We start from the raw sequence: 24,726 nt of genomic DNA on the forward strand, positions 1-24,726 counted from the left end.
CTCCACCTAACTCACTCGCCTTCTCTAGAAATCCAGCTAGTTGCCCTTAATGACCAGTGGTTATCCTGTCTGAACACTACATGCCCAGCCCATGACAATTTCCTCTACTTGATTTCAGCTATGATATCCTTAACCCCCGTTTGTTTCTAATCCACTCTGCTCTCTTCTTGTCTCTTAAGGTTACACCTACCAATTTTCTTTCCATTGCTCGCTGCGTCGTCCTCAATTTAAGCTGAATCCTCTTTGTAAGTCTCCAGGTTTCTGCTCCGTAGCTAAGTACCGGCAAGATACCGCTGTTATATACCTTCCTCTTGAAGAATAGTGGCGATCTAGCTGTCATAATTTGAGAGTGCTTGCCAAATGTGCTCCACCCCATTCTTATTCTTCTAGTTACTTCAATCTCGTAGTTCGGCTCCCCAGTTATTACCTGCCCTAAGTAGACATAGTCTTTTACAACTTGAAGTGCACAATTACCTATCTCGAAGCGCTGCTCTTTTCCGAAGTTGTTGTACATTACTTTCGTTTTTTCAGATTCATTTTAAGACCCACCTTTCTGCTCTCCTTGTCTAACTCCGTAATAATTAGTTGCAATTCGTCCCCTGAGTTACTCAACAATGCAATGTCATCGGTGAAGTGGAGGGTTCTAAGGTACTCTTCATTAACTCTTATCCCTAACTGTTTCCATTCTAGGCTTCTGAAAACCTCCTGTAAGCACGTGGTGAATAGCATTGGGGAGATTTTGTCCCCCTGCCTTACACCCTTCTTGATTAGTATTCTGTTCCTTTCTTTATGAAGCACTATGGTAGCAGTTGATCCCCTCTAGATTTCTTCCAGGATGTTTATATATGCTTCATCGACACCCTGATTCCGCAGCGTCTGCATGACGGCTGATATTTCTACTGAATCAAACGCCTTCTCGTAATCTATGAAGGCTATGTATAGTGGTTGGTTATATTCTGGGCATTTCTCTATTACTTGATTGATGGTACGAATGTGGTCGATTGTTGAGTAGCCTGTTCGAAATCCTGCTTGTTCCTTTGGTTGATTTAATTCTAATGTTTTCTCTACTCTGTTAGCAATTACTTATGTAAATAGCTTGTATACTACAGATAGCAAGCTAATCAGCCTGTAATTCTTCAAGTCCTTGCAATCTCCTTTCTTATGTATTAAAATGATGTTAGCGTTCTTCCAAGACTCTGGTACTCTTCCCGTTAGGAGACACCTCGTAAACAGGGTGGCTAGTTTTTCTATCACAATCTGTCTTCCATCTTTCAGCAGATCTGATGTTACCTAATCGTCACCTGCAGCTTTGCCTCTTTGCACGCTCTCCAAAGCTTTTCTGACTTCTTCTATCATCACTGGTGGGGTATCATCTGGGTTACCGTATACAGTATACGACTTTCTAAATCAACATGCGCATTTCATATGGAACACCCAGCCCTACAACCAATTTTTTTGCCATTGTCATTCTTAGGTTTTGCAGTGGCCGAACGCAGACAGATTTGAAGTTTCTTATGGTTGAGATATAGTCGAGGTTGCTGGTCAAAAGTTGTTATGGGACGTAAAATGCCAAAAACAAACGAAAGATGGTCGCTCTCAGTTACAAAGTCAACCACGGACCATGACAAAGCATTATTAGCATCGGTACAAAAGGTCAAATCTAACACTACTTGAGTCTGACCTCGAACGAATGTTACATGCCCTTTATTTACACACGAGAAATTTTTGTGAATGGTCCAGTCCCACAAATGTCTACCACACAGGTCTCTTTTATAGACAGAAATGTTAAATAGCGAGAGCTTTGGTGCAGTGAAACACACAAAACAAATGGTACGTAGTTTGCGTTCACTGTTCTGTCATAACGTTTTTGAATGAACTAAGACGTCCAGGAAGCCTTGCGCATAAAGGATATCAGTTTTCTGTCTTCATCTACGAAGTACAGCACTTCAACACTTTAACTATTTTCCCACTATCCATATTCATTCATCAATTGATTTTGGTTATACACATGACAAGACCGTTGCATACAGAGCTCAGCTATGTAATTGGTTGTCATGGGCTAGCTTGAGAATTGAAACTTCAGCAAGTTGATACGTATTCATCTTGATTTTAGCTGAGCACTGAGAGACGACAAATAAAAAAGTGTCCACACCACGGGCGCTGATTCGCAACAAAACTTTAATCAGAAAAAAAACTAAAATATAAAGGTAAAAAAAGATTGAACGGGAAAACTGATAATCTTTGTAATCGACATATGCAGGTGGCGCTTGTGTAGAAGAAATCCGCATCACTTAGCCTGATAGAAGGTACACCGATACATTTTTCTTCTTTCCTTCAGATGCCGAAAGCTTTGATGGCCTCTCTTGCTATCTGCTGTTGTATGCCGTGACAGTATCTTAGTGTCAGTGAAGAATAGATCGACACAACATTGTTTACACTGTGCGGCGAGTCAAAATATTTTGGTGTCTGACTGTGATCGCTCATGCTCCCTCAGACAGATATTTACGCATGTTCCGCTTTGTTCGACGTTTGTTTTATCACATGATAATAGGATTTGGGAAACGATGTCCTTTTTGCGATCAGAAAAATGAAAACTGTGTTTGATGCCGCTTTTTTCGCGAACACTTTTTTTGTCCGATTTGTGTGTGTCATGAGCTAGCGTTGAGCGAAACTTGCAGGCTGACATGTCACGGTATAAATTTGTTTTTCATCAAGTTTAGAGTAAAGCAACAATAATTATTTCTAACAAATAAACAACTGGTTATGGTTACTTCTTACTTCAACTGTAACATCCTTGTTATTCAAAAAATAGATATTTCCACTGCCAAATAGTCTTGTTCTTCAACAATGTTATTTTGTTCACATTGAATTGAGATTGAAAATATTGCATTTTAGAGAATGGAATGGCCAAACCGAATATGAAAGAGCTGTATCAACTGCAAAATGATGGAAACGAACATGAGCGGGCTGTATTTCTTGAAGAAAGAGGTATGTAACAAAAGTTCAAGGCAGTCCAACTGTGTTTAGAGCAATGTTCAAAACTATGATTCAGTTAGCTGCGTAACTGCAAAGTGGCTGACTCATTATTGTTGCTCTTAATAAAACACGGGGGATGACGGCCAAAAAATACACACATAAACGTGGTTTTGAGCAAGTTTCTAGGTGGGTTGGTCTACTTGATATATTGTTAATAATTACTGATAACATGGCTATTCTATGTTCATTCTATGCCCGTTAGCGGGTCGCTGCTTCATTGAACGTAGTGCGAACAGATTTGCACGCCTACTGTTACAACAACAGGTTGATTAATTTCAACTCTTCAAATATCAGGGCACATACTTCCATATCACAACGCATAGTAGGTTATAATGGGCCATTGGTGACTAACATTTTACGTAAACTGAAATTAGTAAAAATGGCTTCAATAGCTACATTTATCACGGCTTCCGTCACATTAATTAGCGTGTTTGACAGCGCGGAGGCCCATTCTTCGTCCTGCGGCATTGCGATTTAACATCGCCTGGCTTCAAACTTGCGATGCGTCCAGCATGCATTTGCATTATGGAGTCTCCGTACACCTGATGTGCGCTTATCGGTTCCTGAATTGTTAAAAAAGCACGCATGTCGCCGCTAGCCCTGAAGCAATTGACTTTGCGTCTGCTTGACGAAACATACTTTGACCGTATACATGTTTACACCGATGGATCCACTAATTTCAACAGCTTTACAGGAGCAGTGGTTGTTCTATCTGGTATTGTGTTCCTTCAATACAAGTAATTTCACACCACGCCGTCAACAGCAGCAGAACTTGCAGCGCTTCAAGGTGCAGTCAAGTACATTCTTTGGCAGTGACCTAATCAATGGGTCATTTTTTTTTCGCGACTAGAGGTCAGCCTTACAGACACTACGGTTCGTTATGCAGCACGGGTTACACGAACAATCAGTATGTCAGATAAGGCACGTCTACTACGAAGCGCTCGAGGAAGGTCACAATATTGTATTTCAATGGTTGCCAACTCATTGCGGAATTATCGGCCATGACCGCACGGATGAAGCTGCTCGATCGGCTCATGACCAAGACCTGCGTACATCCATACAACCCTTGATAACAGACGCTGCAAGGCGACTACAATCACTTGATCGTCATATACTTCTACAATAGAATACGCAGGGTTTCTTCAACAGGCGCCTGTATTCAATCGACCCAAACTGGCAACTTCGTTCGCCATCCTGCTCCCACGATGTGCTGAAATATTGCTGTGTCGCATGAGGTTAGGCGTGGCATTTATGAATGCGTACTCTCGTCTCCTTGGAATGGTGAGCAGCTCGGCATGCAACACCTGCGCCTGCGAGGAGACGCTTGAGCACGTCCTACGCCACTGCCAAGCAGGCCAGTCTGTCGACGTATTCTAGAAGCCAAGCTCCGTCAGCTGGATTCACGGCCGCTTACAGAAAAGAACATCCTGGGACCTCGGACGACGGTTTCGCATACGCGCAAAGCCACGGAAGCCCACTTGTACTTCTTTAGGACCACCAGGCTTCACGAGCGCTTGTGAAAGATTAGCGTGAGATTAAGCTGTGTACTCTCGAACTGACTTTTCATCCATCTCTTTCTTACTCCTCTTCTATTCTATGTCTTTCTTTTCTAATATTCTCCCTTCCCCCCCCCCCCAAGTGCAGGGTAGGCAATCGAGACAAGCTTGGTTAAGCTCCCTACCTCTCCTCTTTCTCTCTCTCTCTCTCCAGAGTCCTCAACTACGGCGTCTCTCATAATTGTATCATGGTTTTGAGACGTTAAACCCCGCATATCAATCAATCAGTTAGTGCTTATGTTCCATAGGTGGTTTAGACAATCGAAATTACGTAATGGTTGTGTCTTAGTTCATAAGGCACATTGCGAGTACATTGCACTTGAATATATTTAGAATGATTAGGCTTCATTTCATTAAAACGAGAGGATGCAAGTGCAACTCGTATAATTGATTGACCTTCAGTACAGAGTGTCCTAACTATGAAGGGGCGTCTGCGTTTGGCGTATGGCAAGACAACGGACGCAAGCAAACGGGGGTGGGGGTGGGGGAGGGGATTAAAATAATAAAGGAGGCTGACGAGAACGGCTTCATCCTTAGCCCACAAAAAAAAGCACCTGCGTTTTCTTCTCAAGTAAGACAGGGGTCCATCCAGATTCGGATATTCACCTGCACGGTCATAAACTACACTCTTAGTCAAGTCTTGGCTAGAACAAAAGTCAACAGGCAAGAATTAGCTCAAATGTTCGTCGATTATAATCAGTTCGTTGCGTGGCTATGTAGCCGCGTCCCAGTGGAAGCGGCCCTATTTGAAGGGGCCTTCATATTGGCCGGGAGAATAATTAGCCGGGATTTGAAGTCGAATGTCTCCTGGCCTGCGGTTACGCGTGATATTTCCCTAGAGAGCCTGGCCCTGACATGGTTACGGAAAAAAATGTGTTAACTCATGCTTTCGAGAGCATTCTCTCGCCAATAAAGTTGTGGATATTACAACTACAGGTAATTTGAAAACCTTTAGTATTGCAATCAACTGCATTTTCGAGATTAACAAGCAAAGCACACTCAGAAATAGAGTGTAACTCGCAATCGCATGCACATGAAACTGACTTCTTACCGATTGCATTCACTGCTACTACATGAAGGTGATTTTTTTTGGCGGTGTATATATCTGCCAAATGAGTTTTTGTTTTGGTGGGGGGGAAAAGAGATCTTCGGCAGAATCTTACTTTTTTCGTGCCATAAGCATTTTTTCGTGCATGCATGTGATCAAAGAACAGTTTGTAGGGCTTTATTAACTCGAAACAACATGGTTAGCGCTTTCAGATTTGACTTTTGTTCGTGATGCGCCATTCCACAAGAACTAATAACGTTTTTTTTTGCGTCATTTTAGCGCTTTTCCGTGAACCACTTCTGTGTCGTTGACCGAAAATTTGTGGATACCAGGGCGATGAGGCTGTGTTCAGCTGTCGAAACCTACGTATGTTTCTCGAACGTGCGTGTGCTGTGAGCAATTTCGCCTATTTGATTCGCGAGGTGCAAGCGTGTCAGTCACAGCAGCTTCTTTTCAGCTGTTTGAACCCAATGCGCTTTTTCACACAAGGCTAGGACTCACCTCATCATAAACATGGTTTCACGAAATGACTTCGACGGAAAATTGAAACTTAGTGAGAATATTTTGATGAATACTGCAGTTTAGTATTTCTTAAGCTGATAATTTTTACGTTGCTTCTTATTCTGTGAAAGAAGCAACGTATAGTTTGGTGGTCGCTTAAACAAAATGTGAGCACTCCAGCTAAAACACAAGGCAACTCATGATTTGTGGCACGGAGATATAGGAACGTATCATTCTCAATAGTTATTCTTGTTGATGACTGGACTACTATAAATCAGTCAAATCCATCAATTATGTCAATAAATACACGTCATGGGAATCTGTTTTTGTACGTGCATAATCAAGGTCACGCACAAACTGAACAATTTCGGCAGTTTCGCTCTAATGTGGCGCGATAACCACAAGGAACAAAGGTTCGAAAACATTTACCAATGATTCATAATGTCTACAAACAGCAGAAAACTCTGAAAAAACATCGTACTGAATATTTTCTTTAAAGAGCAATGCAACGACACCGCCTTTACCCCATTCTCTAAATACCCCCTCATATTTGTGTCCAGGAAATCACACATCGGTGTCACTTGTGAGCCACATTGCCATGTAAGCGAGTATATCAAGTCTGCGATTCAAAGAATGCAAAGCTGCCCATATTTCAACCCCTTATTTGTCATGCTTCTACTATTGAGGTGAAAAACTCATATTTTGTCAGTTTCACGAACCAGAAAACTCCGCACAGCTTAATAAAAGATGAAGCATCGTAGTAAGATTGCGTGTTTTGAGACTCCTTGAAAAAAAAAGGAAGGCGAAGCTGATAAGCAAGACGAAAGAACAAAAAAGCCTTCTTGAATTATTCTATGTCGGCACCACATCATATATGTATTGCCGACTAACGGCTGCACTTGCGCACAAACACCTTACCATTGCTGTGCCATGCAAAGTCATACTCCTTTTCTGTGACCGTTTCCCTCATCACCCACATTAGTGTTTTTTTATTTGCGATGTTAAATAATCAAGAAAGTACATCATTGGCATAGACTGGCGCATATCCGGCCTCTTTTCCTCCACTGGTTATTCATTAGACGCGAGAAAATTGAACCAGTACTGTTGGGGTTCAGCCACGTTTAGTTGGCAGTCTATAAATGAGAGCTCCAAGTCCTAAACGATTGCGTTGTTATTTTGAAATAGATTCTCATTTTCAACCTGTACAAGACCATGTACTTCCACGTTATTCCTTCGCATATATTGTTCGACACTGTCTTTTTGTTGTCGTAATTTCACGAATTCCCGGTCTGCGTTCGTCGTCTCAATCTTTTCAAATCTTTTCTTTAAAGCAAGAATCTTTGTTGACCTAAGCTTCATAACTCCAAGTATTTTTTCGCACGAATCTGAAAGATACTGTTTAGACTTCTACATACTTTCTACGCTTTGTTTGAACTGCAAAAGGACATCCAGCTTCTGTTTGATATCGGGCAGTTTCGTACGCTTTTTGTTAAGTTCCATGAGCATCTTTTGAGTGAGTGACTGTTCGTTTTGTGCTTGCGTCCTCACTCATCGAGGGCTTCGAACAGCTAAAAATACGCATGTTTGTCTTACTTGAAGAACAACAGGCACACAAATTATAATCACAACTGCATTCTCAACAGATCAGACATTAGCCATCTGTTGGAAGTGACTGATCACACACAACGCATCTATTAAAAGAAAAATTAGCGTTGCCCTCCCAAAGGGGTTCGAAAGCAACATTAAGTACTCAAGGGCAGGCACGAACACCGGTACCTGCGCACATAAGATCACTGGTAATGGTATAGCTCGAACCGCTCAGCAGCATTGACTTCCAACGTATATTTATATCATCATCAACATCAGCCTGGCTACGTCCACAGCAGGACAAAGTCCTCTCCCCTGTTCCGCCAGTTAACTCGAACTCGGTCCTGTGCTTGCTGCTGCCAATTCATACAAGCAGATGACACCGCACCAGTAATGATAGAAAAAGTCAGAAAAGCTTTAGGGAGCATGTAAAGAGGCAAAGCTGCTGGTGAGTATCAGGTATCATCAGATCTGCTGAAAGAGGTAGGACAGATTGTGTTAAAAAAACTAGCCATCCTGCTTACGAGATGTCTCCTGACGGGAAAAATACCAGAGTCCTGGAAGAATACTAACATCCCCTTAATGCATAAGAAAGAAGATGCCAAGTACTTGAAGAATTACAGGCCGATCAGCTTGCTCTCCATCGTATGCAAGCTATTTACAAAGGTAGTTGCCGACAGAGTTAAGGAAACATTAGAATTCAATCAACCAAAAGAACAAGCAGTATATTGAACAGGCTACTTAATAATCGACCACATTCATACCATCAATCATGTAATAGACAAATGCTCAGAATACAGCCAACAACTATACAGAGCCTTCAGAGATTACGAGATGGCGTTTGATTCAGTAGAAATATCAGTAATCATGCAAACACTGCGGAATCAGGGCGTCGATGAAGTATATATAAACATACTGAAAGAAATCTACAGGAAATCAACTGCTACCATAGTGCTTCATAAAGAAAGCAACAGTATACCAATGAAGAAGGGCTTAAGGCAGGGGGATACAGTCTCCCCAATGCTATTTACCGCGTGCTTACAGGAGGCTTTCAGAGGCCTAGATTGGGAACAGTTAGGGATAAGAGTTAGTAGAAAGTACCTTAGTAACCTGTGTTTTGCCGATGACATTGCATTGCTGTGTAACTCAGGGGACAAATTGCAACTTATGATTACGAAGTTAGACAAGGAGAGCAGAAACGTGGGTCTTAAAGTTAATCTGCAGAAAACGAAAGCAACATATATATATATATATATATATATATATATATATATATATATATATATATATATATATATATATATATATATATATATCAAAAGTTGTAAAGAAAACCTACCTGTGTAGTGAAATATTTCTTACTCACTTGAAAAGGATCTCGGTGGTGACACTGCTGCTTAGGCCGCGTTCACACTTGAGAGTTGAAGAAAAACTAAAACTCGAGAGTGGCCGAAAAACCCCGACCGCTTCCGTCGAAAATGATCACATTAGTTCTGCCCCATCCCGCCGCCGCTGCCGTCGATTCCTTGAAAATTAATCAGATATCGCCTCCTTTCGGAGCACTAAAGTTCGTACCGAATTCTAGTTATTCACGCAAAGTAGGGAAAAGGAACAGCTTGCACCTTTTCAAACGCTTTTTAAGAAGATAAACCAGCAGAAACGACACGAGTGAACGCTCCGGCAGCGGTGGCGGCGCATTCTGCTGGCTGTACACAAACGCCAGACACGTTGGGGCATGCCGACTCGCGGCCGCTACACTGTCTACTCCCCGAGTTCTCGGCAATCGTACAGAAATTCGGGCTCTCGATGATAGCGTCCTCGTTGAATCCATCAAGCTTCGTCGTGCTGCACGGGTAGTTTTTGATTTGGGTCGATACGGGCCACCGCCGACACTTGTGTTACCTTCTTGAATTTCCGGCCGGCTGATAAGGTCACGTGGTTTGATCTAGCGCAGCCAAGGCAGTGAAGCGGAAACTGGATCCGGTTTCGCGTGGCGGGAAAATCGCGTTCGGACCGATTTTTGCGCGCCAGCCTTGCGGTGTGGTTTTCTGGCCGCTTGAGCGGCGAAACGAGCCACTTTCTAGAGAGTTTCGCTGGTTTCGCTCTCTTCGAGGCCAAGTGTGAACGTGTGTGTAGATTCTTCGTCGGTGCAGCGTGCTTTTATGTCTTGCCTGTAATGTAAAGACCATGTCAGCTTCAGGGCCATTGGCTGTCCACCCTTGCGCTGGGGCATTATTGCGGCAGTTTCCATTGCGAGGTCCATTTGCCAACAGAACAAGAACCAGAAAAGTAAGACATTTAGCTATGGCGCTGAAGCGTTGTTCTATATTAGGTTGCGCTTCAGATTTGAGGTGTTCAGCAGAGAGGAATGTTCGTTTCGCTGCGCATACTCATTGAAGCCATTACAATTTTTGTCTTTGCTTTTAACGTATTTAACACCATCTGCGTGTTGATATTATGCAGCATGCGTTTACGTGGCTAGACGAGCAGGCTTGACAGTTGTAATATGTTTTGTTGCACTTCAAGATGAGAGATGCAGTAACATAGCTTCCTTCTTCGGCAGCCGGGGAAAGATACGGCTGCCAACGAGGAGGGGGAAAGTGCAAGGACATGGAGAAAGGATGCGGTGAAAGGGAACCTTCACCGGAGTCGTGTCCTGAGAACAGAGTTTGCTGCAAGTTTGAATAAAGCACTAACCACCCCACAATGCCCGGAACATTCTGAAGTGAATGACATATTTTTCTTGAGAAACAAACTCGACACGATTTGTCACCTATTCGTGTTAAATGCAGATATTAAAGTTGCAATGCACGTTGAACCACTAGGAATAATTTTCAGGAATAGTTTATTCGTGTGGCAGTATGTACACAATATTAATTTATTTTGCAATGAAATATTCTCATTATATGACAAAATCTCTCACGCATATGGCAGTAAAATATGAGTGCAATTAGTACATAGACTTCACTAGCGTTTGTATATAAGGAGGAGAGGTGCATTGCATTCTCTTTCCTTCCAGTAATCACAAGTAGTGCAGTCAAATGGCATTCGTTGAAACATCGTACAGTAACGCCAATAGTTTCATCAAAAAAAGCATAAATTTTGTCTATAGCCCTGAAAAACAATTATTAGGATAATGCTTTTGTACGAGATAAAGAAGATGTAGATGCACGTTCAAAAGAAAATCACGCAGATAAAACAAATAAAATGAATGCCATGGTGAAAGCACGTTTTCTTCACGAACACGAGCCCGTACTTGTCCTTTTCTGCTCGAATGGTTCACAACCATTAAGAGAAAGCGTATAGTTGACATAGCGATTAAAACATCTGCGCGCTATCACTTCACCGATGGCGACACTGATAACTAAGGAAACATTTTGAGGTATATTGAAGTATTTATAAATGTAAATATGTGGTTTTGAATCACGCGCTTCAACCCAGGAGAAGAGAAATGTCTCTAAGCCTGCACTAATTCACGCAAAGCTTAATGCAAAGCGAAGTTGACCGGCTTCATACTTTTAAATTACTGGATTATGCCGAACTTGGTTGTAGCAAGGCTAAATTTGGCTTGAAATTCGCTGTTACGAAATTGAGCTTGGATTGAACTTGGATGTAGTCAGGTTGAACTGACCAAGATCATAGCGGTAGCGTTTCCAACAGCTCAGGTGTTGGGACGGCATTATGACCAGATGTTACCTTAGATATATTAGGCCTTGTATATACTTTATACAAGGATACAGGTAGGTGTGTGAGTGTGCCTTCAACCTCACTAATAAAAATTCGGTTCATGGAAGGTGCGTGCGTGAAGCGTCGTTTGGCGTGAGTAGCTCTTATTAACGGTAGAATGAAGACGGTACTATCAATAGATTTTTTTTTTGCTTTTCACTGTGTATATCACGTGTCCAGAGCAAAATTTCAGGTTGACGTCTAGCAGCCGTACTGCAGGCTTCTTTTTCTTTCTTGTTCTGGTCCGTTATAATATTTGTTTCAGTGAAAATAAACTGGCCTAAATTTTAGCTTCAACTGTAAAACTTTATAATTGAATGGGCCCTGCTTTTCTTTCCCCTTTTGGCTCCATCCCCTTTGTAACCGACGTTAAACTTGTCGCTAATGCCAGCTATTGGATTCGAGTGCTTTCTTTGCCCTAAACGATGAATTTGTACTTCCTAAGGTGCAAGCATTTTTCATCCCCTGTACTGCGTCAATGCGCCACGCAAGAAAAGTTGCCGGATTCCTCGGGTGAGGACTTCAGTGTAAAATTTTGTTAACGGAAGAACAAAGAAGCTGAGAGCAAGACAGGCGACTTGATGGCGAAGAAGGGTGGTGCAGTCGTGGAGGCGTCGATGGTGTAGCAGCATTATTATCGTTGGTGGGCAGTCGGGAACTAACTGGAGAACGCTGATTGTTGGAATAGTTGCACCAAGGTTGCGAGTTCCAGATACTACGGCAGTGTCAGGAAATGTAGCCGAAGCGTCTACAACAGACGCAAATGGGCCTGTCGTCAGGAGTTGGCCATTCCACCGGGTTCCGGTACCGAGGATGGCCGTACGAGTTTCGGGGCAGATCAGAAAGACAGGGTGGGCGGTAATATGGTCTATTCGTGGGGCAGAGCGTCTAGAGTCCAACGTTAGCGAGCTGCTGGCGTACGACAGTCTGTTTTAAAGATATCGTTTGTGAATCATCCTGGCCATGACTTTAAACGGGGACTAGCTGGGGCTTCGATTTTGCGGCGGACGAGTTGTACAATGTTCTCGTCCGCAGCTGGAGCAGCTGCAGCTGGATAGATATAATTGCAATTAGACGTCGTCGCTGTGCAGGAAGGCATGAAAACTTAGGGGCAAAGCGACGACTTTTCACTTCTTCATAGCGCCGACATTCGCTAATAACCTCGTCGACTATTGACCAGTTATAGAACAAGAGTAAAGTCAAAGTACCCTCTGCAATTCTTTTAAGGATGACATCAGATTCCGGCACCTTTTTGTCAACCGTGTGGCAGAGGGTGAGCACATCCTGAATATATGTCCCATATGACCCAAGTGAAGGCAAGTGGGTTAGGGGAAGACAGAAGGTTAGGTGGGCAGATGAGATTAAGAAGTTTGCGGGTATAAATTGGCAGCAGCAAGCACAGGACTGGGTTAACTGGCGCAACATGGGAGAGGCCTGGGTTGTTGTTGTTGTTGTTGTTCTCCTATTGTTAGTCCTGCAGTGAACGTAGTCAGGCTGATGATGATGATGATTATTATGATCATGAATATGATGATGATGATGATGATGATGACGACGATGCTGATGATGATGATGATGATGATGATGATGATGATGATGATGATGATGATGATGATGATGGTGATGATGATGACCCGGTGCAGGACTGCAGTAGGCACGCGAGTTCTTTCTGCGCCGCACGACGATGCCCAATGGGAATGCCGAAGAGGTCGACGAATTTTCGTGTGCTAATGTCCCAACTGGTGATCTTTTCTAGTGGTTTGAAAACCAATCTTTATTCGTGCCCTCAAGGTAAAATACAACATTGGCCAACATGAGCGTCGTTCTGCCTGGCCAAGAAACTTTGTGGATATCACTGGGTTGTTGAGGCAAGCTCTATGGTTGCGTTGTGTGCTCGGAAAAAGGGTGAAGCGACCAAAAGTGTGAAATCAGGGTAGGTCACGTCATTGAGCAGTTTTACTGAATTGTGAATATGGCGCCTCTTTCCTTCCAATTATTTTTGATGGTTTTGAACGCGGTGCTACACCCAAAATTGCAACAAACTACCAACTCAGCCACAAGTACTGAATTTTTATCCAAGCTTGAGTGCAACTTTTTTAAAAATGTCATTACTATGCCTACGCGTATTACTGAATCTACAGTGTGATTGCTAAACATGTTTGTTACAAATTATACTGCAGAAGAAACAATTTTCGGGGTGATCAGTTGTGACATAATTGATCACTTGCCTGTATTTATTTTCCTAAAATGCATACAAATTTGGCTTATGTAAAACCCGAAAAATTTATGTACCGTTCAATAACACCAAATACATTGGAGCACTTTAAGTGCCGCATCATTCAGACACATTGGAATAATATAATGGCTGATGAAGATGCAGACAACGCATGTAACAAATTTATTGCAACATTCAAGGAACCTTACTTCGAATCATTTCCTCTCAAGGCACATCACAGGTCGAGCAAACTGCGGAAGCCATGGATAACAAACTACCTTAAGTGTCAGATAAACCATAAAAATAAACTTTACCAGCAGTTCATCAAAACACGTAATGTGGACCTATGGGCTGAATACAAGGCTCTTAGAAATCGATTGAATAAAGAAAAAGAATGGACGAAAGGGACTACTACAGTCGTATTTTTGACCTGGAACGTACAGAGCAACTTAAATCCACGTGAAAAAAGTTAAATGAAGCATTGAACAGAGGAGCCCCTGCCACAAAAATGGATAATGTTGAAATAGATGGAAGGATATTGAATGGCATTGACCTTGCTGAAAAATTTAATGACTTCTTTGTGAAAATCGGAAATGCCAGCCAGAGCGTGCAAACAACAACTGACATTACTAACTTATCAAACACACTTTTTTTTAAACCGACTTCTACATCTAAAGTAATTACGCTATTCGGTAAAATAAAAAATAGTCGGAGCTGTCATCCTGGCGACATACAAATGCGACCAATAAAGTATGTATTAGACACATAGCGGAAGTGCTAGCACATATGTACAACTTAGTGTTATCAACAGGTATTTTCCCAACCAACATGCAACTAGTGAAAGTTACTGCAATATATAAGTCCGGAGATAAAAACAACTTAAGCAATTATCGCCCAATATCTATACTACCAGTTTTCTCGAAATGCATTGAAAAAATAATAAATGATAGAATTGACAGTTTCTCGAGGAAGAACAATTTAATAACCGAATGCCAATATGGTTTCAGAAAGAAACTTCCAACAGAAAGTGCCTTATTAGCACAAAAAGAAATCATACTTTTCAATATCGAAAAGAGACTTCTGACACTTGCATTGCACTTGGACTTTAGTAAAGCCTTTGACCGTGTATCTCATGAACTGTTACTACATAAATTAGAATGCTTTGGAGTTAGGGGAATACCACTCAAACTTATGCAGTCATATCTGAGTGCGCGGTCTCAGTATGTTGAAATAAATGGCTTCAAATTGCGCACACAACCAATTAAAACCGGAGTACCACAAGGTACTATTCTGGGGCCTGTATTGTTTTTATACTACATAAATGATGTAGTCAGAATTTGTGAAAATTGTAACTTCATATTAAATGCTGATGACTGCACAATATTTTTTACTGGAAAAGATTTCAGTACTCTCGAGGCTTTAGCGACATACACATGTTATAAGCTTCGTGAATGGTCTACGAAGAACAATTAATTGTTAAATGAATCAAAAACGAAATGTGTCCTTTTCCGAGCTCTCAGCATATCACTGCATGTACCAAATTATGTTACCCTAGGCCCCTAAAAAATTGCAGTGTTCAAATCCATTAGGACGCTTGGAGTAGTTTTCAATGAACATATGTCCTGGAATGAGCATACAGACCACATTAGTTTAAAGTTGAGACGCGTGGTTGGCACTCTAAATGGTTGTCGACGTTTTTTGCCCGTTACTGTAAAGCGACTCTAAAAATCGGGCTCTTTTCCATGTCCACTTGAACTACTGCGCTCTAGTATGGGCAAACACTACGTCAACAAATTTAAATAAGCTAAAAATACTTCAGAAAAGAGCAATCAGGGCAATAGAAAACATATCATACCTTGAACACACAGGGCAACTTTGTTAAACATAAAATTGTTAAGACAAATCACATATACAAATACAGGTTGTTACAGTCCTATATTAGCGCAAACAGAGGGAAACTCGACGCATTCTGGACACTTGCAAATCTTGAACATACACAAACCATTTACTTCCATCGATATAAACCCCCGTGAAAAATTCCGTTATCTCGCATCAATTACGGCACCGAAAGGCTTAGCCACATGCTACCTACTATACTGAACTCTTACGAGCAGCAAGACATAAAAATGGGCACATAAAAAAATATCGATGTGCAAACACTATTCTTGTAGATTTGTATTGTTTACATAGGTCACTGTATTGCATTCCATTATTTATTGTGTACCTATATATATATATATATATATATATATATATATATATATATATATATATATATATTGTCAAGACGAAGAAACACGCTGGGGCTCGGGCGCGTGGGCAGCTGAGGGAAGGTAGAGGAAAAAAAGACAATAAGAACAGCTGGCCCAGGATCGGGTGTTGTCTCTTGTTCTCTGTCTCGCTCATCACAATGGCGCAGTCGACGAAGAAGAAGTCTAACGTCCCGGCTTCGTCACCCAGAACAGCCGTGATAAGCGCCGCTTGAGGACGGCGTCAAGGCCTCCTCGACAGCTGTTCACCTGCCGCCACTGCCACCGCCGTTCGGCGTCAAGGCCTCCTCGGTGGCTGCAGTACACATTAGCGGTACTGCTTCACAAGGGGCGCCGTCCACGCGTCCTTGACTATAGATTATGACGTCAGCGCAAGCCGACAAGTGAACCCTCTGCGGGAAGCCACCGGTACGTGTCTTCGTGGTTCGTCGGCAGTGCGGGCTTCTCCATCCAGGAACGCCGCTCACGCCTCTATGGCGATGGAGTCAACAACCCGGCTGTCACTTCAGCTGCCCATCAGACCATCAGTGGACGGTGTCCATGCCTCCTCTGTGGTACCAGGGCATCACCCAATGGACACTACGCTACCACTTCGCGGCCGTAGTACGCATGGGCTCCTGTCCTTCGGGAATGCTGTTCAAGCTTCCCACGGCCTGCATTCCCTGTCCGGTACTCTTGCAACACATAAGCCGCCAAGAAACGCTGATCATGCTTCCTTGTACGTGCGTGTCACCACTGTGAGTACTACTAAAACCATGTACTTCACGGACGCGAACCAAAGCGGTTCAGAAGCCTCGTGCGACAGTGCCGTGGAGCTGCGGCGCATCATCGCACTGCTCCGCGCCGAGACTAACAAACTGACAGCGTTGATCGCCGAGCGAGCTCTTACAATGTTGCCAGCATTGTGTAACATTAACGCAGTGTTGGATGTAACTGCCTCATACGACCTTAAGGCAAGCACACCGGAGCAACGCAGGGAGCTTCGGTCTTCTCTGATCGAGCTCTCACACCAGCTCGACTGCTTCGCATCGGTGATCTCTGCGTTGCCACCTGCCACCTCACAATCACCAGCCGTCTGCGAACTACCGGAATTCCACGGAGTCCGGAACGACGCCTACAGCTGGGTGGCAACCGTCAACGCGCTAGCAATGCGCCCGGCCTCGAGAGAAAATCAGAAATGGTATGTGGCTATAGACCGTCTTCGGGAAGGTGCAAAGGCGTGGCACCGGTATGAAGGTTGGAAGCAGCAGTCATGGGTGGAGTGGAGCTTCAAGCTCATAGCTGCTTTCAGTCCGATTCCCTGTGCCACCTGTCCATGCAACTCGACGTTCTCTCAAGATGGAACTCGGGAAAAGCCCAACCTAGAGGATGCCATTCGAGCCCCTCCCATCCTGTGATATCTCGCGGTCCAAGATGTAGGGAAATATCACGATCGTGTAAATCCGCCTTGCACAGGCATTTCTGCTGTCATGGAGCAGCGGCCCGATGGTGCGCCTGTATCCGGTAGGTCTCTCACGGCAAGTTTTGCAAAACGCCCTGCGAAAGGCCCCAACGAACGCCACTCGGAGTCGTCAGACCATTCGATAAACGCTGAGGCGCCAGCCTCCATCTTACTGGACATTCTACCGCGTCATCATTCTACCGCGTCTACCGTGCCTGTGGATTTTACCGTGCTCATCCTTGACCAGACGGAAGCGGGTCTGTACGCTCTACATGATTCAGTAACTGAACATGAGAGCATTTCCGCCTTGCAAAAAGACGCCTCTCGAGAAATCAAGTATATCGAGAAGTTTCCTGCTGCTGGCCCTGACCGAACTGACCACAGTCCTTTTCTGTAGATCGTGCGCTGTGCATCGGTATTAGACCCGGGAATACCACTACTTGACCTTCCTTAGAAGATACTGTCCTCATGCATGGAGGCACTCACATCTATCGTACCAGACACAACTGAACACCACCAGACCATGATCGTCGGAAACAAATGCACTCCTTACCGCTTCACAAATCAGGCCTTTCCGAGGATGCGAACAAGATCAGCCGCAACCTGACACAGCCATGTTTGCAGACGACTCATACATTCAATTTCGAAGACGCACATACGCTCAACCGCGCAGACACTTGGCTCCCAAGGGATATTTCCTTCGAGAAAATCCAGACACTATGGCAGGCTGACGCCACTGTCATTGAGAACTTGTCGAAGACCAGCTCTCGTGCTGTTCCCTTCCAGCACACCAAGTCTGCACGCGACAGTTCGCCAGAAGCCACCAGCTGGACAACTTCAAAGAGCTCTGTTGTGGTATTGATGCCCAACCATGAGCTGCGTCGCAACTCTTTTCGAGAAATAGCACAAACGTCAACACGGCTGCCTCACAGAGCGTCGCACTGCAGTTCAGTCCACCAACGGTAGTGGGACAAACACCAGCATTTCCAGGTTACTCTGCGACATTGCTGGAACAGTCAGGGCCGTCTGCCTGAGTGGTATTCTACGAGTTGTCAGGAAACGTTCTACTATGGACGAGTTCAACCGCAGCGACAAAGCCATTTCCGCCCACCTGAGTACACACTGACAGATCTTCCAGCAGAGGCGCACCGTGGCGTTGACCGACCGGCTCGAGGCAGCCAGTGTCGTCCACCAGAGATGCTTCCCCCAGACCGTCACTTCGTGTTGCATTGTGGTTCGGGACGACCACCACGATGCAGCCAAGCCCACCCAGCAGAAACATTGCCGCCAGCTCCGCGCGCGTGCAGTCATGGCCGAGTGTCAAGACGAAGAAAGACGCTGGGGCTAGGGCGCGTGGGCAGCTAAGGGAAGGTAGAGAAAGAAGACAGAATAAGAACAGCTGGCCCAGGATCGGGTGTTCTCTCTTGTTCTCTGTCTCACTCATCACCATATATATATATATATATATATATATATATATATATATATATATATATATATATATATATATATATATATATATATATATATATATATATATATATATAAATATATATATATATATATATATATATATATATATATATATATATATATATATATTGTGAGAATTCATTGTACGTCATCTTCCTCATCTATCAATAACCATCATCAGTCTTCGGCCCGTTCCTCTTCATGATCGGCGCCATTTTGCTGTTGCTTCAATAAAGCGTCAGCTGCACCGTTGTATTTCAAGTGGTGGAAGGTGCTTCCCGATCTCTTCGACCTCTCTCCATCCAAAGCCAGCTCCTGGAGCTCCGTTCGGGACGTCGCTTGCGCCAGCAGAGCACCATGGCGCAAGAGCAAGCCCAACCGAACCACTCGCCGGCGCAACCACCAGCCACCAACCCTAGCCCGGTCAACAACCCCCCTCGGGAGCCTCCAATCTTCTCCGGTCTGCCTGGCGAAGATGTCGAAGACTGGCTCGACAACTATGACCGCGTAGGTGTCTACAACAACTGGAACGAGGCATCGAAATTAGCACGCGTCCAGTTCTACGTCTCTCAGGTTGCCAAGACGTGGTTCCTGAACCATGAGAGCGACTTCCGCGATTGATCTTCCTTCAAAGACCAGCTCCGACGCATTTTCGGTACACCGACCGTCCGTTCAGAAGTTGCTCGCAAGAAACTGGCAGAACGCGTTCAACATTGCGGTGAGTCCTACACTTCCTATATTGAGGATGTGCTTGCACTTTGCCGCCGTATCGACGACACCATGCCAGAAGGTGATCGTGTCCGGCACCTTCTGAAGGGTATCGGACCTACCGCTTTCAACGCCCTCGTCGCACACAACCCTTCGACGGTTTCCGACGTCGTCTCGGTATGCCAGCGGCTTGATACCTTGCAGTCAATCCGCCTACGACCCGACTTCTCTGAGAACCCCCTGGCAAACAGTATGGAGCTCCGATCCATCATTCGAGACATAATTCGTGAGGAATTGCAAGCCTACACTTTACCTCCTTCTAACAATGTTCCCGCTCAACCCGCCTCTAGCGATCTGCGTGGAATTATTAGGGAAGAAATGTCAGCGTTCCAAAGCATTCACCGTGCTCCACCATGCGCCCAACCCCCTTCGTATGCACAGATCGCTGCAATGCAACCCTCGCCGTCTCAAGCACCACCACCTGTACCTGATCACGAACATCTAGCACCTCTAGTCGCCCGTCCACCGAACCCTACCTACCATTCTTCCTGGCGGGCCCCACGTCCTATTTGCTACTACTGTGGAATTCGAGGACACATTTCCCGGGTCTGTCGACGTCGGCAGCAAGATGAACGTCGTGGTTATGCCGCTTTTGAACGAGACGACACATATGCTCGAGGTTACTACCGTGATGCCGACAGTCCTTCCAACCACCGATCACCGTCTCCTGTGCGCATTTCCAACACGACCAACAATACACGTGCATCCCGACCACGCTCCCCTTCGCCACTCCGACGCTCTGTTTCACCACTTCGGCCTGTCTCTCAACTGACTGCCCAGCGATCGGAAAACTAAACAGTGCAGTTTTTGGAGGGAAAACTGCATCGCGGCGAAATGACCCAAGTCCTCCTGAACGACCGTCAAACATGTTATTGGTAACTGTGGAAGGTGTGCGGGTGTTGGCTTTGGTGGACACGGGAGCAACTATTTCAGTTATGCGTGCCAACTTGTGTTCTCGATTGCGGAAAGTGAAGACACCCTACCTTGGATCATCTTTGATTGGGGCCAATGGAGCAATAATTAGACCATCGGCCCAATGTACAGCGCGTGTCTTCATTGATGGTATTCTTCATCACATCACCTTCGCTGTCTTTACTTCATGTGCTCATGAACTAATTTTAGGCTGGGACTTTCTCTCATCAGCATCTGCATTAATTTCTTGCCGTCAACGTGTAGTCGAAATGACCAAGACCGATCACTGCAGCGAACGCGTCGACGAAAGACCATTGCGTTTCTTCACAGCTTCCGAATCCATACTACTCCCGGGTCAAGAGCAACTCATCACCATCACTTCTCCGAATATTGCCAATGGTGACGTCCTCATCACCCCTTCCAGCAGCTGTCTAGCTCGCGGCGTTGTAGTCCACTCCAGCCTGGTGCGGTTCAAAAACAGTGCAGCGATAATCATTGGCCTGAACCCTACCCCAGAGCCCGTCCTCCTACCCCAAGTTTCTGCAGTGTCATGTTATGTGGATACGCAACCGGTTTCTTTGGTCTCTCTTGACGCCTTGACAGCTCAGCCACAACAGGCCCAGTCTGTTACGTCCTCCTCCTTTGCTCCCGGGATAAATCCTGACCTTTCTGCTTCTCAGCGTGAGGCGTTGCTGAATTTGCTCAGGAAACACCAGGCCTCCTTCGACGCCAGTGCTTCGGCACTAGGACAGACCACAGTTGCGCATCATCGCATCGACACTGAAGGTCAGACTGTTGTACGCCGTCGTCCCTACCGAGTCTCCTTGGCCGAGCGCAAAATCATCGAGGAGAACGTGACCGATATGCTAAACAGAAACATCATACGACCCTCTACCAGTTCTTGGTCATCACCCGTTGTGTTGGTACAAAAGAAGGATGGATCGGTACGATTTTGTGTTGATTACCGCGTGCTCAACAAGATTACCCGAAAGGATGCATATCCGATGACCCGTATAGATGATGCACTTGACTCATTGCAAGGCGCCCAATACTTCTCCACCCTTGACCTTCGGTCCGGGTATTGGCAAATACCAATGGACGAAGCAGACAAAGAAAAGACCGCCTTTTCTACGCCGGACGGTCTTTACGAGTTTAACGTAATGCCATTCGGTCTATGTAATGCTCCCGCCACATTTGAAAGGATGATCGACACTGTTCTTCGTGGCCTCAAGTGGAAAACTTGTCTATGCTACCTCGATGATATCGTCGTGTTTTCTTCCACTTTTGATGATCATCTGCAACGCCTAGATCAAGTGCTTACATGTCTCTCCAACGCTGGACTTCAACTAAACACAAGGAAGTGCCATTTTGGCAACACAGCTATAAAAGTTCTAGGACATCTCGTTACTAAAGATGGCATCCAGCCCGATCCGGACAAAATTTCCGCAGTCCGCAACTTTCCGCGACGCTTTCGTTCCAAAGAACTACGCAGTTTTCTTGGACTCGCATCGTACTTTCGCCGTTTCATTCGCAACTTTGCCACTATTGCTGCTCCTCTCCACAAGCTCCTTGCTAGTACCGGTTCCTTCGATTGGAATGATCAATGCGAAGCCTCATTCCAAGAACTCAAGCAGGCACTGACATCCCCACCGGTGCTTTGTTATTTCGATGACAAGGCACCTACGATATTACACACTGACGCGAGTGGACAAGGAATCGGCGCCGTACTGCTCCAGCGCGACCATGCCTTTCGCGAGAAAGTTGTCGCGTATGCAAGCCGCACTCTGACCACTGCAGAGAAGAGGTACTCGATAACCGAAGAAGAGTGCTTGCCTGTTGTCTGGTCCATGCAAAAATTTCGTCCGTACCTACATGGTCGACATTTTACTGTTGTGACAGACCACCATGCTCTTTGCTGGTTGTCCACAATCAAAAACTTGTCGGGACGACTTGGCCGCTGGATTCTCCGATTACAATCTTATGACTTTGACGTCATCTACAAGACTGGAAGACAACATCAAGATGCCGACGCTTTGTCACGATGCCCTTTGCCGCAGTTTTCGGTGCACGTCACATCCCCTTGTCAAATTGGCTATACGGAGGACGCCTCGTCGATATCATCCATTTCTTCCCTACCTCCATCCACCCGTCCGTCAGCACTTGCTACTCACCAGTGAGCCGATTCTTATTGCACTGACATCATTGGTCGGCTTACCAGTGCTTCATCTTCCCCTAATGCCAGGCTCCGGAAACAACTCCGACTATTCAAGTTGGAGGACGATGTGCTATATCGATACATTTTGCACCCGGAAGGCCACCGATGGGTTCCCGTCGTACCACGCGCACTACGCACTGAAGTTCTGCGCGCTTCCCACGACGACCCGACGTCAGGACACTGGGGTTACTACAAAACATACGAGCGCATCCGCAGTCGATTTTTCTGGCCAGGTCTTTCCACGACAGTAGCTAAATATATTGCCTCGTGCGCACTTTGCCAACACCGCAAGCGGCCCACTACTCCTCCAGTCGGGACCCTACAACCACTTCCTTGTCCATCAGAGCCGTTCTCTGTCGTCGGAATTGACCTCTTCGGGCCCCTCCCAACTACATCAGACGGCAAGAGGTGGATAGTCACCGCGGTTGATCACTTGACCCGGTACGCTGAGACGGCCTCAATCACTTCAGGAAGTGCTTCGGAAGTAGCAACTTTCTTCTTGAATGCTATTTATCTACGTCATGGAGCCCCTCGTGTCCTTTTGAGCGACCGGGGAAAGGCATTTCTTTCAAGCACGCTCAGTGAAGTTCTTCAAGCATCAAAAACAGTTCATAAAACAACATCTAGCTATCACCCGCAAACCAATGGCTTAACGGAAAGATTTCATCGCACGCTGTGTGACATGCTGTCCTTGTATATCCGACCGGACCATCGCAATTGGGATGCCATACTCCCCTTTGTCACGTATGCATATAATACGTCAGTTCAACGAACTACAGGCTATTCTCCATTTTTCCTAGTATACGGACGCCAACCGACATCACCACTCGACGTTTCATTCTTTTCTGGCCCCGTCAACTCTTCACCATTCGTTTGCGACCAGTTTCTGTCCCGCGTTGCTCGATGCCGTCGTCTTGCCCGCGTAAACACCGAAGCTAGCCAAGAAGATCGCAAACATCGTTACGATGCCACTCACCGCGTCGTTCTCTACCGCCCTGGCGACAATGTACTTCTGTGGACTCCTGCGCGAACGCCTGGCTTATGCGAAAAGTTTGAGTCACGCTATCTTGGCCCTTACAAAGTTATCGAACAGACCTCACCGGTGAACTACCGTGTCACACCTGTTCATGTCCCCACTGACCAACGCTGCCGCGGGACAGAGATTGTGCACGTTTCGCGTCTCAAGCCCTATCGTATGCGTTCCCCAGCGTAGTTCGCGGCCAGGCTGGCCGCTTCCGTCGACGGGGAAAATTAGTGTGAGAATTCATTGTACGTCATCTTCCTCATCTATCAATAACCATCATCAGTCTTCGGCCCGTTCCTCTTCATGATCGGCGCCATTTTGCTGTTGCTTCAATAAAGCGTCAGCTGCACCGTTGTATTTCAAGATATATATATATATATATATATATATATATATATATATATATATATATATTGTAACCTCATTGTGTACCTTTCTTATTTACGAAAGCGATATACTCTCCGAATTACTGTGCTAATGTGTTTATGAAATATTCCTTTTTGTTTGTATACCTTGGCCTGTCATTTACTTTGCCTTCTACTTGTATTGTTTCTTGCTTTTTAATATTTCTTTTTTTATTTTATTGTATTTAGCTTTCACCCTGTCATTGCTTACGTAGGGTGAACAGTGCTTAGTCAAGCTGCCACAACTGCAGCTTTTTTGCCGTCTCGCCATTTTCGCAATTGTATCTGTTTTGGTGAAAATAAAATAAATAAATAAATAAATAATATTAACTAGCCTGCATTGACACCATTGTTCATTAACTACTTGACTTAGTTATCGTATCGAGCTGTATATCTAAGCACGGCGTGGAGCCTACTGAAAATCTAGTATGTCTAGTTTTTATTATCTAGGAAAGTAGATCAGCATACGGTGCCCAGAAAAGACAGATGTACTTGGGAAGGTCTTGATTGCCTGGTGTCTAGGAAAGCTGTTAGCAAAAGGAAGCCGCTG

The sequence above is a fragment of the Rhipicephalus microplus genome, chromosome 2 (assembly GCF_043290135.1).
Source record: "Rhipicephalus microplus isolate Deutch F79 chromosome 2, USDA_Rmic, whole genome shotgun sequence".
NCBI lineage: Eukaryota > Metazoa > Arthropoda > Arachnida > Ixodida > Ixodidae > Rhipicephalus > Rhipicephalus microplus.